This window comes from Poecilia reticulata, chromosome 4 (assembly GCF_904066995.2).
Source record: "Poecilia reticulata chromosome 4, P_reticulata-male-v2, whole genome shotgun sequence".
Classification (NCBI taxonomy): domain Eukaryota; kingdom Metazoa; phylum Chordata; class Actinopteri; order Cyprinodontiformes; family Poeciliidae; genus Poecilia; species Poecilia reticulata.
The window spans coordinates 15283699-15301124 of record NC_088833.1 but is presented as its reverse complement, the minus strand read 5'-3'; the positions used below and the strand labels follow the sequence as shown (position 1 = coordinate 15301124).

Below are 17426 nucleotides of genomic sequence, written 5' to 3'. Positions count from 1 at the left end.
ACAGAAGCATGAAACGCTAAAGACAAACTTTAAGAATCACATTAATTTATCTGAGTGACTATTTGATTCATATCTGTGTGCATGTTCTGAAAACAGAGTCCCTCTACAAACTGAAAAATGTCCTCATTCTTTGAGTCAGATAATAACCAGTCCCTCTTCAAAACAGTCTATTCTAATTAAATCCTGGTTCAAGGCGAAGCTACATTCCACAGGCAGCAATCTGATGGAGTGGATGGATTCACATGAAGCAGGGAGCATTTCAGTGCTCTTTGATCACCCAGGTATTCTTTGGATGTCAGTCATTTGACAAATCTATGTTTTTTGTCATTATTAGGTATTTGTAGTCATTAGAAGCACAGAGTATTTGGCAGAATGCAGGCCCTGTGTAATTTGTGGTTATGAGGTGCAAAGCTGATTTGAATTTTAATTCTGGTAATTAGGAAAATTATGATTAAATGTTATGGGTGATTTTGAAACAGCATGCGTACGATAATCAACGGAAATACAAATACCTGCAGCAGTTTTATTAGTTTATCTTTCAAATGGATCCACCCGCAAACCCCCTGCCAAATTCTGCATAGTAGAACATTACATTACAAACCCAAAGTAACATGAAGACATTTCTGTCTTCATTACCTGCAGCCACGAAAACATGCTGAACATGAGAGTTTTAAAAACAAACCCTCAAAGTTTGAAACACTGCTGTGACTTTAAAGATATATACAGATTTTGTTGCTCACATGAACGTTTGTTCACAAAACATTTGTTCTAAAAAAATATATATATATATATATAAATAATTTTTTATTTATTTTTTGCCAGAGACAAAGATGGAGTACAAAATGAAGGTACAAAATGAAGGTACCAACAAGGTTTATGAATAGTGGAGAAATTGTTGTCCTGAGAGAAATCCCCCACATTATCCTGAATAAATAAAACCAAATATTACACAACTAAGCTCAAACATCTAGAAAAGCTGTAATGTATTATAAATAATACTGCTAATTATAAAACCATGTTATTACATAATTATGGGAAATGACCAACGTCATTATCATTAGGCTGATTTTAAATGAGGAAAGGATTTTTCTTGCACTCTTAGTTTGGTTTATGTTTGTTAGTTTGTTCTTTTTCAATTTGCAACAGTCAGCCAGGGAGGTTTGCTTTCAGATTAAATAGAATCTCATAAAAATTGTAATACATATGGCATTCAAAAAAATATTGCTATTCTGAAAAGAAAGATATTCATTTGCTGGATATTTCTTTTCCCTTATGATTGCTACAAATATTGAGGAAGCAATGCAGGTAAGAAGTAATTAAAAACATATTGTTATTCCCTTTACTTCTTAAGCAAATGGGATGGTAAATATTTATTTGTAAAAGCTTTATATTCTCCTGATTTACTCTAGGGAAATCAAAAAGGTTCATAAATGAACAGACAAAGTTGCTAACAGCTTTGCAGCACATTATGTTTGCCACATAATTACAAACGGTGTTGAAAAAGCAAAAGTCAGTTTTAATCTCTTTTGCTTGTGCCTCTCCCTTTGAAATCATGTCATGCCATCCACTTGAAAAAAAAGACATGAAATACCTCATAGAAAGTCTGCTAGCCATTATAAATCAAAGGTGGTGACAGAGTTGCTTGACCAGTGTGAAAGATAAAAATGCTATATGCATAGCAAAACATTTAACTCAAAGTCATTTCTAAGTAAGAAAAATGCAACTGTGCAGCATGAACATTTGGTGCCCAGAAATCTTATTTTTATTTCCTTCCGAATGATTAAACCTTCAAATAATGAAAAAAGTAAACACCTCTAATCAAATGTGCATTGCTGATTTGCAATTAATAAGCCAGCTGTGCCTTTGAGCAACGCTCTCCAGATGCAAGAAAATATTACAAGGAGGGCAATAATTCAGTGCTCCGTGGTCACCCAATGCATCAACGTTTATAAGTCCCCACATCATTTGTACTTGGTTTACAGAAAAAGAAAAGATTCAAACCGACTGCAGCACATGGCTGGTACACATTAGGGGCATCCATCACAAAAGAACTATATTTGCATGTTAATTTACCTGTAATGAAGCATATTAGTTCTCAAAAGCTGGCCCCCACTTATTCAGTGTTGCTATTTTGTTTGTGAATGATTGGATGGTATTAATGCTGTCAGTTTATGACTGGATCTCCAGGGTTGAAGTTGTAGTTAATCTAGTGGATTAAATAAAATACACAAACATGCAGGTAGAGGTGTATAAGTAAAGTCTACCACCTCGATATCTTAGTTCACCAAATGGACCATGTTTGAGCTACTATTATGAAACCAAACCACACAAGTACAAATATAACCTATACATATGGGACACTGGCCAAGCATTAAAATAATAAACTCTTGGTGTTGTGTATCATGTTTGAGTTGATTTTGATATCTGAACAATAAAGATCAAATTCTTTCGGGACTAAGTGTTAAACTACATATAAAAATGATCAATATAAGATTGCTACAGGTACTTTAATGTTAGAGAAAAAGCTCATGTATTCATCATTCATTTGTACACTCACTGTGTTATATGTTAATTCTTCTGTAACTAATATAGCCACGTGATTTTTCAGGCAGATATTCTGAATACTTGAGTACATATGGTCAAGTATTTTTTAAGTTAATAAATACAATGAAATGCTTCCATTTAAAATGCACCTATATTTTCATTTAATAAAGAGATTAGAACCCACCTACTTTGTAATCTTTTTGCAGTATTAGATCATCAAACTCAACCAAAAGGGAAATGAGTTTCATAATATGGCAATCACTACAAGCAGGCATTATTTGTCAAAAATATTTTGACAGTAAACAAATGCATTGCAGTCAGTCATCAAATCATTTCACCATTTATCAACAACAAACATTTCCTCAATTATAGAGTTAATCCAGGCAGAATTATGTTTTCTCCAAATTGTATTTGTCGATGTAAATTAGTTGGGTAAATTAGTTGGGTAAAAGAAGTTACTTTAGGGAAAAAGTCTGAATTTAAGCAAGAAGAACTGAGTGTCCACAACATTTTTATAGCTCATTATTCTATAATCACAAACTTTAATCTCTATTTTGCAGTTTATTTGTGCCAGGCCAAAATGAAGTGAATAGTTGCAAAGGGAAGGGAAAAGGATATGTAGCATTTAAATTCTTCTTCCTAGGATATCTCTAAGTGAAATCCTGAACCACTAGTTGCTTTCCAAAGTGACCAAATTGTTAAATGCAGTTTGTCTCTGTGTTCCCAGTAAAAATCCAGCTTTTCTGTAAAGGCTTCAGAGGTTTTAAAAGGAAAATCAGCAAACAAAACACACCATGAGATCCAGAAACTGGTGAAAATTCAAGGATAGCGTTTAAAAAAGTTTTAAGAAGGGTTAGATTACAAAACAAGCTTCAGAGTTTTGAACATCTCACATAGGACTGTTCAATCTGTTATTCAAAATTGGAAACAGAATGACACATCCAGAGCCAACTCCATCCAGTTTGGTTGACCTAGGTTTGGTGCACTCTATCCATTTTGGACCTCCATGTTATTTAGCTCAACTGTAATTTAAGGAGCACGTTATCAACGTTAGCAATCATGCTCAGACACCCTGCAAACTCATTTAAACATAGATTAATTCATTTAAGCATTAATTAACCTACCTACATTGGATCAGCTAATTGTGGTGCATCAGTTGGTGGATTTAATTTTGTGAACATCACTAAGTAGATGTCATTAAGTAAACAAACCTCAAATTGAAACAAGGTAGTGACTACATCATTCTGTGGGGTTGCAGAAGAAAAAAAACGAAGACAGGCAGAACATTTTAGATCTGCTAAGCTCAAGGTATTTGAATTGTTCTCCTTAAAAGCCTTTGCAGAGTTGTTTGACAAATCAGTGTCTTTGACTAGACTCGGATTTAGCTCCATCATGTTAATTGACACAAATTTCATTATGATATTAAATGTGACTAAAGTCTTACGCTGACTTACACTGACTTGATTTTTAACTTTTTTTAAAAATGACATTCTTAAATAAAAAAAAAGAACTGCCACTTAGAAATGTTCTTTTTGTGCTTTTAGTCTTGAGCCCAGCCAATCTGGAACTGTTAAACTGGCAAACTAGAAACAATCTCCACTAAAATGTCAGTATATTGGAACAAAATAGACGTCAACTACATTGGGCGATACATTATTAGCTGACTGACCTTTTGAAGTCCATTAGCAGCAGCTGCACCATGATTTTTCATGATTCACATTAGCATCTTCACTCTAAAGACAGTCAAGTATTTAGGCACATTTATGACTGGTGTGTCTCTATGCCTCGCAGAGAGTCAGCTTATTTCCCTTAACAACACATTAAATTGGCTCTCAGTACCTTGGGGGAGTGATAGGATCACATTTCTGAGCAATTTACTGTCCAAAATCACCTGAATCTATGCTGAAAGGAAGGACAGCTGATTGCCACTGGTTGTTACTCTTGAAACCGAGGACATTAATTTTCAACAAGAAAACTGGTGCAGGTTTGAGGTCCTACATGTAAACATTTCAAAGGCTTATGGAGAGGAAACATGATATTTATTTCCACTGTGTAATAAAGTCACCAAAGATCATGTACAGTACCGTGTTTATTCACACCACCTGTAATATATATACATCAAAGCCACAAACTTAAATGTATTTCACAATTTAATGTCCTAAACCAAAATAAAGTCACATCTTATTGTAACTGTAAAGACAATGATCATAGATTTGTATTATTTTAATTTATTTATTTTATATTTTGCCAAGTAAACTTTAGAAACTGTGGAATGAATTTGTGTCCAGGTCCTTGGAATCAGTTACATCATATAACCTCCTTTCATCAATTTCAGCAATAGATCATATGCCTTTGGGAAAATGTGTCTATTAGCTTTGCACATTAGGAGATTGAAATTGTTGGCCTTTGTTCTTTTCAACATAGTTTAAGTTCAATCAGATGGGGAACGTTAGTAAAAACACAATTTAAAAGTCTTTCTACAGATTCTCAATAAACACTTTTACTTGTGCATTCTAGCTCATGACTATCATTTAATTTAAGACGTTCCATACTGGCTCTAGTTGTATGTTTATGGTCACTAATATGCTGAAATTGAAGTTCCTCTTATTGTGGCATAATTTCTAAGTCAAATTTGAATTCCCACTTTTAGTAAAAACTAGACTATAAGCATCCACTGTCACAACCACCATCCATTTTCGCTGAGCAGCTTTTATTTTGTGAAATTACATCTGCTTCTGTGTTTTCGTCAATCAGTGTATGTCAGTGGAAGCATAAACTTTATATTATTTGAAAGAACTGTCATGATAAGTAGAGATTAGGCAGCACATGATGCACTGTTGCTCAAACAGCATTGGATTGTGACACAAACGCACAACTGACAGTGAGTCACATTCATTTTAAGAAAGATGAAAGACAAGTCTCCGTGGTACTGCAATGGAATGCTTCACTCAGCCAAAATCATGTCACAATGTTGTGGAGAGTATTAAATAAATTAACATAATTATTTATTAAAATAATAAAATGCATTTATAACTTTATTTTATACATGTGTAAGTTTTTACAAGCTTCACTCTTCACTTTTTCTGGGTCCAACTTTGCCGATACATTTTAATTTATTAAATTTTTTTTAACCTTTATTGTTCTTTAGAAAGCCCTAATTATGCAAACACTGATTTTCCTGATAATGTGAATCTGCATAATTTCCTGAATAATTTCCTGAAAAAAAAAAAAAAAAAAATATATATATATATATATATATATATATATATATATATATATATATATATATATATATATATATATATATATTTCCTTATTCATCTAATGATGAATAAGGAAACATTTTGTTGCTCATGTCTGCTCAACTGTTGCTCATCTCTCCTTCTGTTACCTTGGGCCTAATTTAATAACAAAAAAGTCACTCAGCCAACTGTGATCCTACTGTGCATCCAGATGACAGAAATATGTGTAAACACCTGCACTAATTACCTTCCCATGCAGATTATTTATGAAACACATTAAAGCGTGGGTACAACGATTCATTGGTCAGAATTCAGAGCAATTTTTCATGCAACCATCCAAATATTTTCCAGCCAAGATGAGGCAGAGGAGGCTTCCAGTGAAACCGTGTGCTATTATCTCTTCGTGACTGTTCATTTTCGGGACTGTTTGTTGCAAGGAGACTAAACAAGATCTACAAATAGACAAAAAAAAAAAAAGAAAGAGAGTTGCTACACCGTGCTCTAAAATGGGCCACACTGGTTGTTTATGTTTGATTTAATCTGCCTAATGTGTTTATTGTCTTGTGGACATTTCAGTTTCCCATAAATTTGCGTGGATTAAATGATGGCAGAAGTTGTTCGCAGAATTAAGGCTTTGCACGGATAACCAATGCAAAGTTATTCCTCCAAAATATTTTCATTTTCATAGAGTTCGTGACGGAGTCTATTCACTGCACTGCAGGTGCTGAGTGGAGGACAAAATTAGCACCGCACTCAGCCTTGAGTGTTCAGGAGGGTTAATTGAGCCAAAACTTCCCTGAGATAGGCATCTCTGATTACATTACATCAGTAAAATATTCTTGTTTCACACGAGAGCTAATACAGGCACAAGAAAGAATGGGGTAAAACTTCCTCTATGATTAACAGCGGGTAATGATTTTTCATATCTACTAATTATCCGTGTTTAGTTATCTCACACCAGAAGTTACTGGGAGGTTGCCAAATTGATCGAGAAAATTTGGATTCGTTTTTAACCATAATAATAAACGAGCCCTATTTGAGAACAGAAATCCATTGCTATCTCATCAGTAGAAAAAAAGAGAACAGGTAATAGATTTTTGGCCTCACCATTCAATTAGTGAATCATTTAATATGATAATGAAATGATATGTTGAGAAAGCTGTTTATGGTAACAGTATTAAAATGCCAATAATGCATTATGTCTGATTTGTTCGTCAGTGGAGAAGGAAGGAATACGATACAATACACTCATAAATGAAAGTGAAATAAAGGGAAAAATATGATAGAGGTATATAAATTGTAGTAACCACACACACACCTCAGTGTGTTAAAAGCTGAAATATAAGCTTGGCATTTCTTAGAGGGGTAAGCAACTAGAAGAAGAAGAACATTTCATCTACAGCGACAACAACTTGATTTTATGCTATGCTTCTCTCTCGGATATTAAATAAAGAAGGAAAAATAAAAAATAAAAAGAAATAAATATTTGTGTATATATATATATATATATATATATATATATATATATATATATATATATATATATATATATATATATATATATATATATATATATATATCATTGGCTGCCTGATGGGATGTGGCTACATGCTTCCCAAATCCCATCTCTGATTGGCCGATGAATGCTGGTAAACACAAATAGAGGATTACAAGAGTTGTCAGAACCGGGGCTCACCACCTCTGTTGAGATTTGGTTGTGATAATTGTGGTTCCAGAGAGATCCAAAGTGGGAAACCACTGAGACTATTCAAAGCAAGTGCTAGTAGAAACCTTCAGCCTGAGGGTGACCTTCCAGCTGAAACAATGGCTGCATGTTGAGACATTTTTTTTTCCATCAGTAAGGATTAGAGACAGAACCTCCTGAGATCCAGTGTAAATTTCTAAGAGGGAGGTGTCACAGCGTCATGATTTCTGATCACAATAAGGCATTGTACACTCAATTCTATTGTGACAGTTCTGTGGGGGCCAACCTAATATGATCAGTTGTTTTTGAATTCTGTGTATTAATATCGAAGTAGGTCTTAAAAATCTAACTAATTTAAAACCCAACTTCTTTGAACCTCTGAAACACAAGATTCAAAGTTAAGCCTTTCATAAATTTAGATAACAGTTTGAATTTTAATTTATTTTAAATATGCATGAATATTTACAATATTTACACTTTTTTCCTGTGGAAACAGTAACAAAGAAGAATAAAAGATGAAAAGGAAATAAAATATGTCAGTTGATTTATTTTATTTGCAGAGTGATAAAGATATATTTAAGAGATATCTTTAATTTGATAGATTATTCACAGCACACCGAGTTATAAAGTGCAGTAGAATTGCACAAGGAAAGCTGATTACAGCATGATGGCAAATTAAATGACTGGTTAGAGAAAACTAAATCTAAACAACGACCTGATGACCCTCAGAATCTGGTCACAATTTCCGCAAAATAAATAAATGCCATCTGTTTACAAAATTATGCTCCTTCCATCCAGCCCAGTTCTGTTACTGCTCCACCCTAAAGTACTATAACCACACAGCGTGAGCAAGTGAACAGCTGAGTACATGGAACAAAAAACAGCAGCAGGAATATTCATCTGTCAAAAAGAGAAAGTGTTTTAATAGAATATAAATGCTAACCTTTTCAAAAATAAAATTTAAGCAAAAATATTTACACATTTAAAATATTTTTAAAAATTAAAATGAGGACTAGACAAAAGGATATTTTTAGTGGATTTCAAACGCATACATTTCTTTAGTGCTCATGATATGCAAAGTATGCATTGCTGTATGCACACACACACACACAAATAAAAAAATAAAAAATAAAAACACTTTTCTGTATGTGCTCAGCCTTGGCTTTGGCAGGCAGTCAATACCAACAGTCTTTGATCGGGGCTTGGGTCTGGAAACCAAGTTGGGAAATCCCCAGAATTACTCCAAACCCATCCAAAATTGGATGCAAGCTCCAATTATTCGCTATCTGAACTTTGCAGGATCTGTAAGTCACATTTCCTGCAAGGAGCAGCAGCAGTTACTGTACTGCGAGTCATAAAAATGTGCTCTCTTTGACTCTGCATTTATTAGCTGGGTGTAGCTGTGCTCCAGCAGGTGACAGCTAGTCAGATGTGACTGAGTGCAATATTATCCCTCAGACACACTCTTCCCAATTGCAGACAGCTACATCATGAGAGGATGATGTGTTTGAATTATTGATACATTCTCAAGGTTGAGTGCGGGATGTTTTTTTTTTCCCATCCAATAAAAAGAGGTTTTAGGAGAAAAGAAGATCGTTCAAGTATGAAACCCAACAATTAGCAAGCTGTAAGAACGCTGCAGTTATAAGATGATGAGTCCCCCCTCCCAATCTAAGCACAGGAAGACGCAGCTTGATGACCACATGACTCTAAGGTTTTTTTTTTGAAAAATAGAGACTTGTGACAGATGCTTCTACATTTCCTTTCTGATTAGAGCATTTGATCCATGAACACAGCAGATCATGAACAGGCGAATGAGTTATAATTAACTCTGAAAAGTAAATGCATCATACAGACATCATGCTAATAGCTTGAGCTGTTTTTGAAATCAGTGTTCCTTGTGAGTATTTTTTGTGTGTTTTATCATCTCCTAAAGGGAAAAACAATTGTCTCTTTATAACATAATTTCTCTTATAATACATGTATAAATGTCAGAGCCTTAAAAGTTCTTTTTTTCTTTTACAAATGTAGCCTTCAAAGTTTGGAAGTTTAATTTTATCACAAAACATTAGTTTCTATTTTTATGTTTGATAAAGCTCATTTGTCAGAGGTAATTTGACCACTTTTTCCCCCCGATCTATGTAAATACACTTTTCCAATTTGCCCTCTATATATTTAACGAATGTAACCTAATCATCACTCTGCTCACCTGCTCGGCAGACTAGCCCGCAGGCAAACAGAAAAAAAAAGCTATTTGACAAATTATTTGAAAATTTGTGAACTTATCCTTGAAAGTGACTTGCTCATGTTGAACTCACGACAACTCAAAGTTGCCAGCATAATGTGTCTGGTGTTGTCAGCCATATTAACAAAGTGAACACACCATTAAACAATGTCATTAACCACCGACTCATGCTAATGTCTTCGTTTAACTATCAATGACGCTTAGCTTACTGGTCTGAAAGGGAAATCTGTTTTCTGGATTATTAGGCCAAAATAGAAATTCAGTGAGCACTCTGAAAGTTGTTGTGGTGCTTCGAGAGGGTGGGACACTGCAGTTAAATTGAATTGAAATAATTCAAATGGCGAGGATGGACAGCACAGAGCAACTTCTGAATGTTTTATTGATGTATTTGTGAAGGGTTATAGAACAAAGTCAATGAATCAGTAATGGCATCTGTATTTTGTCTTGTGGCGTTTAGAAAAGCTATTTAAATGCTAATAAAATGGAAAAACGCTGTAAAAATGGGCAGATAAGCCGTATTCACGATGTACTGATTGGTAGCTAACTGTAACTGTAACTTTAACTTTACTCACTAATTTAACAGCAATGGTTGTTGTCTAAATATGCAACATGGTTCATCACCCAGGGAGTCATTCCAGCAGGGGTGACAAAAGTACTTTAAGCCCATTTTTCCAAAAAGAAAAAAAAAGAGCATTTCCTGTCAGTGGAGAGTGGGAACCCCCAGGACTTAGCACAGCATGAGCACTGTGAGAAAACACAGGCAAGCTAAAGTCAAGACAAGCTCGAGCACCAGGACCACCTCACTGTCATTGAAATCTGTTTCATGGGAAAATTATCTTCAACTGAAGAGGCAATGGTAAAAGAACTGTGGATCAAACCAAAGCCGTCTAGTAGATTGGACTTAATAGAAATGTAGCATTTAAAGAGCTCTCTCTATTTATCACCCGACCAAACCAAACCAGTGACAAACACCACACGTTTTTATAGAACCAGAAAAAGTTGTTGAATTTTTTTAAATTTTCCGGCTGTTTTTCTGACATATAGACAATTTTAAAACTGTTGACTACAAACTATTGCATATTTACCTTTGTCTGCTTTTCTAAAATTTAAATTTTTCATAATTATCCACCTTTTTTATAGAGTCTGCCAAACTATTATCTGCATTGTGTATGTTTGAATTGAAATGACTTATTTTTAAATACACTATTTTTTGATTTAGAGTTCATTTTCACCCAAAGATTATTTACAAACTATTTGTTTAATATGGTGACTTCAAAACCGAGGTTAAAAAACTGACTTTTTTCGCAGTTACACTACAGCTTTGTAAACCTTTTTTACCTCGCCTGTGCTTGACCGTTAACATACTGTTTTATTCTGTTTTATCAGCTTTTTAAAGAAATCATACATTTTCACTACAACTCTAGTAAAATATTAATATTAGGCAGGTTAAAATGGGACTTTAAATCCATCAACTAATTTAAGAAATATTGCTGTCTGCTCCTGTGACTTCACATTCAATGGCTATATTAATCAGTCCCGGCCCCCTAGGCCCAAACAGATGGCTTTAATAACTCGCTTAAAGCGGTCCAAAACTCCACAGATAACGCTACAGTAAACTAAACATCCATCTTTGGCTCTATTCGTTCCATTCCCCATGCAAACAGAGTCATTATACACATGGCTTCAGGGAGAGATTCCCTGTCACCCAGTCTAACCCTCTCCTCTCAAGGATTTGGATCCTTGTCATCTGTATTTCTAAAACTAGTCAAGTGACACTAATATTAAGTGAGCGTAACGGGTTCCAGCCACCTTGAACAATCTGACATTTAACCAGACTTTTCTCTGTCATCCAATCAAAGTGACATTCAATAAGTAAACATTTTACAGGGAACCATTGTGTATCAGGACCTAGCAGTGGTAGAGTGCTGTTTTACAAAATAAAAATGACAAAAATTGGAACTCTGTTGCCAAAAGACTAGGCACTTTGAACACTAGTCTGCTCAAGGTAAGCTATGGAAAAAGAGGTACTGTCATTGCATGGTACACGGAGAAGTTTTGATTTAATCACAGTCAGATTTGTGCCAAAGGATTATAGTTTTACCTGACACTTACACTTTAATTGATTTAAAAGGTGGGTTTTTTATTTATTTTGGATTTCTGTTAGAGAATGCATAAAGTTAGCTTAAAATCAAAGACGCAATATGTTTTGCATTATCAGTAACCTAGAGAAAACTTTATTTTATAGAAGATTTATTAGTTCAAGTTTACTCAAGAATTTCAACACTAAAACTGTTTTTAAGTTTGAGTCGCGCATGAATATTATACAAGCAGCTTAAAAAAAATAAGGAAAGGAGACCTTCTTATTTCTATCTTGATCTGCATTCAAAAATGAACAGTTTTTGCACTCCAATCAGCAGTATTCTGTACCCAGAGTTTCTTTTATTCCAATATAAATAAATTAAATCCTTAAAACACCAAGTGTAAAGCATGGCGGAGACGGATTAGCAAGACATTTTTAGTTAAGAAACGATAAAATGCTAACTACATTTTGCTCACATTAAACTGACTGTATTTGTCTTGTCAATGCAACATACTTCATTCACAATGTTTGCACATCATATGCATACAACTCTATATCCAGAAGCTTGTTAATTGCAAACATAATCTTTTCCTAATAATTTGAAAGGCTTAATTCACACTAAAACACTGTCATTTGAGTGCTGCTATTGCTGTTTCACTGCATAGAGTTGTCATTATCATGTGGTGAAGGCAATGTAATTTTTTTTTTTTTTTTTTTTGCATATAACCGATGGTTTCAAAAAATGATTTAGTTTTACCATTTTTTTGTAGCCCAAAAACTTAATTCCATAATCTCTATAAAGCATGCAGAAACAAAACCGTTGGTCCAAATCAAATAATAGATGCATGTGGTTAAACTTGGGCTGACCTGAGAAGGTTTGAAAGCACTGATATAGGAACTAGTGTGCTGAAAAGCTCTAAATGAAAAAAATAGGAAAAGCAAATTGTGGCTTAACAGAGCAGCAAATGCATCACCAAAGCACTTTCAGCAAAACTTGAATGGCAAACCTTACAAAACAACTGCAGACTCATAGACATGCATGTGTTGTTCCTTTGCCACATAGTGAAATAAAAAGCAATTTTAACTATTTTTTTTTCTGGCAGTCACACTTTATATTATAAAGGTGTTGTTTTTCATGGGTGGGTTTGTTCAAATGTGATAAAGAGAGCTGCATATGAGGAATAATGCCAATTTCCATATTAAGTAAACAGAAAAACAGTTGAAAAAAATATGAGAACCAGAAGAGCAGATAAGGCAACAATAATGCGCTAATATGCCAAGAAATGACAAAAATGACCATCCAGTCCTCCTCTTTCCCGATAAATAAATTGTATCACATGGTTTCACTTCATGGTCTCTCTTTGTGGAATCACGCTGATAGAGACTTTCACTTAAATAGTAAAAAGTAGTGAACAGTCGTCAACCTAACCATCCTCGCGCACTGCAGGTGCTTTTTATTGTGTGCTTCTCGTCTGTTTGTTTGTGAATACCAGCTATTTTATTAGGGCCCAGAGTGTAATGAAATTTAACTCAATCCTGCAGTTCGGAGATTAATTCAGCTTTTAGACAGCGTTATATTTTATTTATATGTAATTGTATTGGGAAAAATCTTATATATAATGCAGTTGTGTATACAACCTGCAACTATATATATATATATTTTTTTTTTTTCTATGATTTGCCAATTTGTTTTTCAGACCAGAAGTTACAGCTATTATGGTGTTATTTAAGTGAGGAATTTGACACACACGCACGCACACACACACACACACACACACACACACACACACACACACACACACACACACACACACACACAAAATTCTAATTGTTTCATTAGATGTTTTTCTCACCTATTTATATACATCTACTACACACACCAATTGGACACAGCTTCTTGGAACCCTGAAAAGTGGGCAGAGAGAGACTGGTGGGCAGATGGGCACTGGATAACGTCTTTTATTTCCACCATTGAGCAGTTCCACACCTTGGATAATAGGAGCCAATTCAGTTCAGCCCATAAAAAGGTTTATCAGTTCCTGTCAGCATGCCCTGCAGGGGTGAGGCGACAAATAACAAGGTAGTGAAAAAGAAAAGTGGTGGTAGTCCAGCTCCCTAACCTGTTTCCTCTCTGCCAATGGCCATCTGCATGTTCAAAAAAACTCTCATTTTTGCGCATGAATCGAGATACGCATTTAGAGTCGAAAGTCATGTTTGAGAAGCATTAGAGGCAGATATTGAGGTCACATGATGCAGCTTGGATGCATCTCAGAAACGTCACAAAATGTCAAGCACTGCAAAGGCTGCCAAGTAAAAGATTATTCCTTAAAAAAAAAAGTCCTAGCTTACAGGATTATTTGAAAAATGTTCAGTAGTAACTTGTAAAACATGATTCTTGTGTATATAAATAGCACAGCTTCTCTTAAATGTTTAGCAAGAAAAAGACAAGTACAGTAAAGTCTACTTTTAATATTATGTTGGTGAATTTAAATACAATTAGTTTCTTTTGCCATTGTGTTCAGGCAAATGGGATTCACTCACTTATCAGCACTTGAAAATAATGTATTTCTGGAAGAACTCACTTTTTAAGCGAGGGATTCAAATTATAGCCCTCAGCCTGATTTGACAGGCTTGTCAGTTTCAAACTATATTTGTATCTCCTTCCTGGTAATATATAAAAAAATGACTGAGAAGTCACTGTAGGCCTCATTAAAAAAAATCAAATTACATCTAAACCAGATTTTAAAAATCCTCTTCCATTATAAATAAAAACAAGTTAAAGAATAATAATGATTAGTAATAGAAGAAAAACATTCACTATTTACTAAGTAAGCAATGAGATTAAGAACCAAGAATAAGCAAGAAAAATAAAAAATAAAATGTAATTTTTAAAAACTAACATTTTTATTTTAGTATTTTACACTTTTAGATTTGTTTCAGGTTCCTTTTTCATTTTGAAAAAGTTTTGGAGGCACAGTCGTGAGAGCTCCTTCCCTGCGTTTGCCTTATGCTTGCTGGAATAAATTGGTACCATATGGCACGATGACAGGATCACTCAATCTTCTGTGTACCTGAACACCACATTAATCATTTTTTGGGGGATATTCTTTCCCTTTCATCACACAGGAATTTTCCAAATAGCCCCAGCCTTTATTTCTCTCACACATGTAGTGAATTTACATACACAGACTACACACTGGCCTTGTTAGATGCCAGACCGTTTGACCGAGTTCAAGCTGGAGCAAAACAAAATGTTAAGGTTAGGTGTCAGGTGAGACTTTCTTCCTGCTCAACATATTGACTTACTTTTCTTGTAATGCAGTTAAACTACAGACCTTGTTTAAATTAACTTTCCTGGATGAGTGATGACATAAAGATATTTAAATACATTTCATGTTTTGACCAGGTAAAAACACCTGAATGTAAAAATTATTAATTCAAAGGAAAAAAAAATAATAATAATTTGAAGTACAAAAACAGACAGAGAAATTATTGCATTATAATATGCAACTTTAAATGTCTAATAAATATCTTTCCACCTACCTTTATATGCTGTCTATGATGAAATCCAATGAGCACATGGAAAGAAATTTAAGCTTCTTCCACTAATTCAGGCTAACAGTTTTTTTTTTTTTTGTACGGAGAAGGGTGGACAGAGTAAAAATGGGTGAAGTGTCCCAGAGGTGGGAAAGAGGAGGAAAAGAGACAAAATGGAGAGAAGGAAAGAGTGAGAAATGGGGGCAAAGAAGAAACTGTGGTCTTTAAAGCAATGTCCGCTTGATGAATCAGACATGTCTTATTTGTTGGCCTCACTGCCAGGGAATTTGCATTGATTATTTTCCCCTCAACAGATACATTTAAATCAATGTGGCACAGCGCAGCCGGAAAGTGTGAGAAAATGTGCAAGGCGCTCAGTAAAAGCCCACACAGCTGTAACCTTGCTCGGACAGGAGGAGCCACAGCTCCCCCTTCATGCCAAATGCATTAGATCAGGACTAAAAGCAGGTCTAAATAGCAGAAGGACAGCACCTCCATTTCTGATCTTTTGGTGAGAAAAAAAAAATAAAAAATCTCCTCTCATACCCATAGCAAGATTTCTGTGGGCTAATATGTCTTCATTAACTGCAACGCTTCACATATTTGCCAACTTGTGTTTTTTCACAAGTTTCACAGAAGGTGTTAGATTCCTTTTTACTCAGTTTTCTTTTAACTTTTTTTTATACTTATTTCACCTTTTCTCTCTTTTTTTTCTAATTTCTTCATCTGTCTTGAGATTTAATTCTTATAGTGTTAATGTTGATTAGTTGAAATAAATCTGAAAAACATTTTGTTCCTAATCTATTTAAATAATAATAAATTAACGACACCAACAAAAAATCTGAATGATAAAGTTTGACATTTTGTAAATTTTAAAATTAGCTAAAATGATCTGGCCAAAATGTAATAATAATAAAAAAAAACTACTTCAACAAAAAGTATTTTTCTTCTTTTACACATTTGATCTAAATAGTCTTCTTTAAATAATACTTTGCAATTTCTGCATTTGGGAGAGAAATTCAAATTTAAATTTGTATTCATTACCAATTTTTCTGCAAAAACAATAGATTTGCATCATTATTTTATCAAGTACCCCAATTTTGCTCTCAAAATGTGAATAATTTACTAAATTATGTCAGTGAAAAGGGTCTTAAGTTGTTAAATATTTGTAAAAAGATCCATAAACAATTTAGGTAGACCCAGTGTGGAGCTGGATTTCTCCAATAGTGTCATAAGAAGGTTTTCTTTGTCTTTCATGGAAGTTCAGTCGAGGTCTCCTCTATCAAAGTCCTGTGCTGCCCCCTTGCAAGCGCAGAGAAAGATGGAACAAGGAGTCCTAACATTTTGAAAACACTGCAACCTGAAACAAAGAGTGACATTCTTAAACACTGGATAAAAAAAATAAAAAATGATGGCAACTTTTTTTCTAAAAATGTTGTGAAACACTTTTTTTTTCTTTTAGATTTGATTGACTATTAAGCTGGAGGCACTAAATAGTGAGTTTCATATTCTAATTGGGAGGACCATTTTTAAACATAATCCAACGCGTACACACACACACAGGCAAGGCACGGCACTCCCAACCTTTCTCTCTATTTCTGTCTCCCCTATTCCTCCCGTCTCATTGATAATTTCTCCAGGAGCTTCAGCCTCTCACGGTAAGATCAAAGTGACTGTCACACACTGCCAGTGGAGAACATTTCGTGAGCATCTCCACCCGATATATTATTCCTATGGATGATGAAAGAGTGTATACGGAGGGTGGAGATGACGCTGTTATGAGGCAAATGCAGAACAGGAAACATGTGCCTCATCACACTGGGTTTGTTGGCGTAGCAAGAAGTAGGGATTAGGGCAAAAAAGGAGCAAGCCAATCAGTGACTTGCATTTTTTTTTATAATTGTAAAGTAGCATTGCAGTCATTTTCTTGCAGAAAGAAAAAAAAAAACTTTGCTAACTGGCAGTAAACTGGGATAATAAAAATAAAATAGAATAGTCCCACATAGTAGAAAGTATGAGAAAAAAAACTATCAAGCAAATAACTTGCACACTACCTTCCATTGTTTTGGCTGT

At 34.5% G+C, this 17426-nt stretch overlaps 1 long non-coding RNA gene across 2 annotated transcripts in view; it reads right to left on the bottom strand.

Moving 5' to 3' along the window:
* LOC103464165 (uncharacterized) overlaps positions 1 to 17426 on the bottom strand; it is a 92420-nt gene that overhangs the window by 29677 nt on the left and 45317 nt on the right. Inside the window, exon 1 of one of the 2 annotated variants that reach the window (XR_001776496.2) lies at positions 15360 to 16038. The exons of the other annotated variant lie outside the window; for it this stretch is intronic. This is a non-coding gene — a long non-coding RNA (uncharacterized LOC103464165). Of the gene's footprint in view, positions 1 to 15359; positions 16039 to 17426 lie in introns of those variants that run through there. 2 annotated transcript variants of the gene reach the window in all.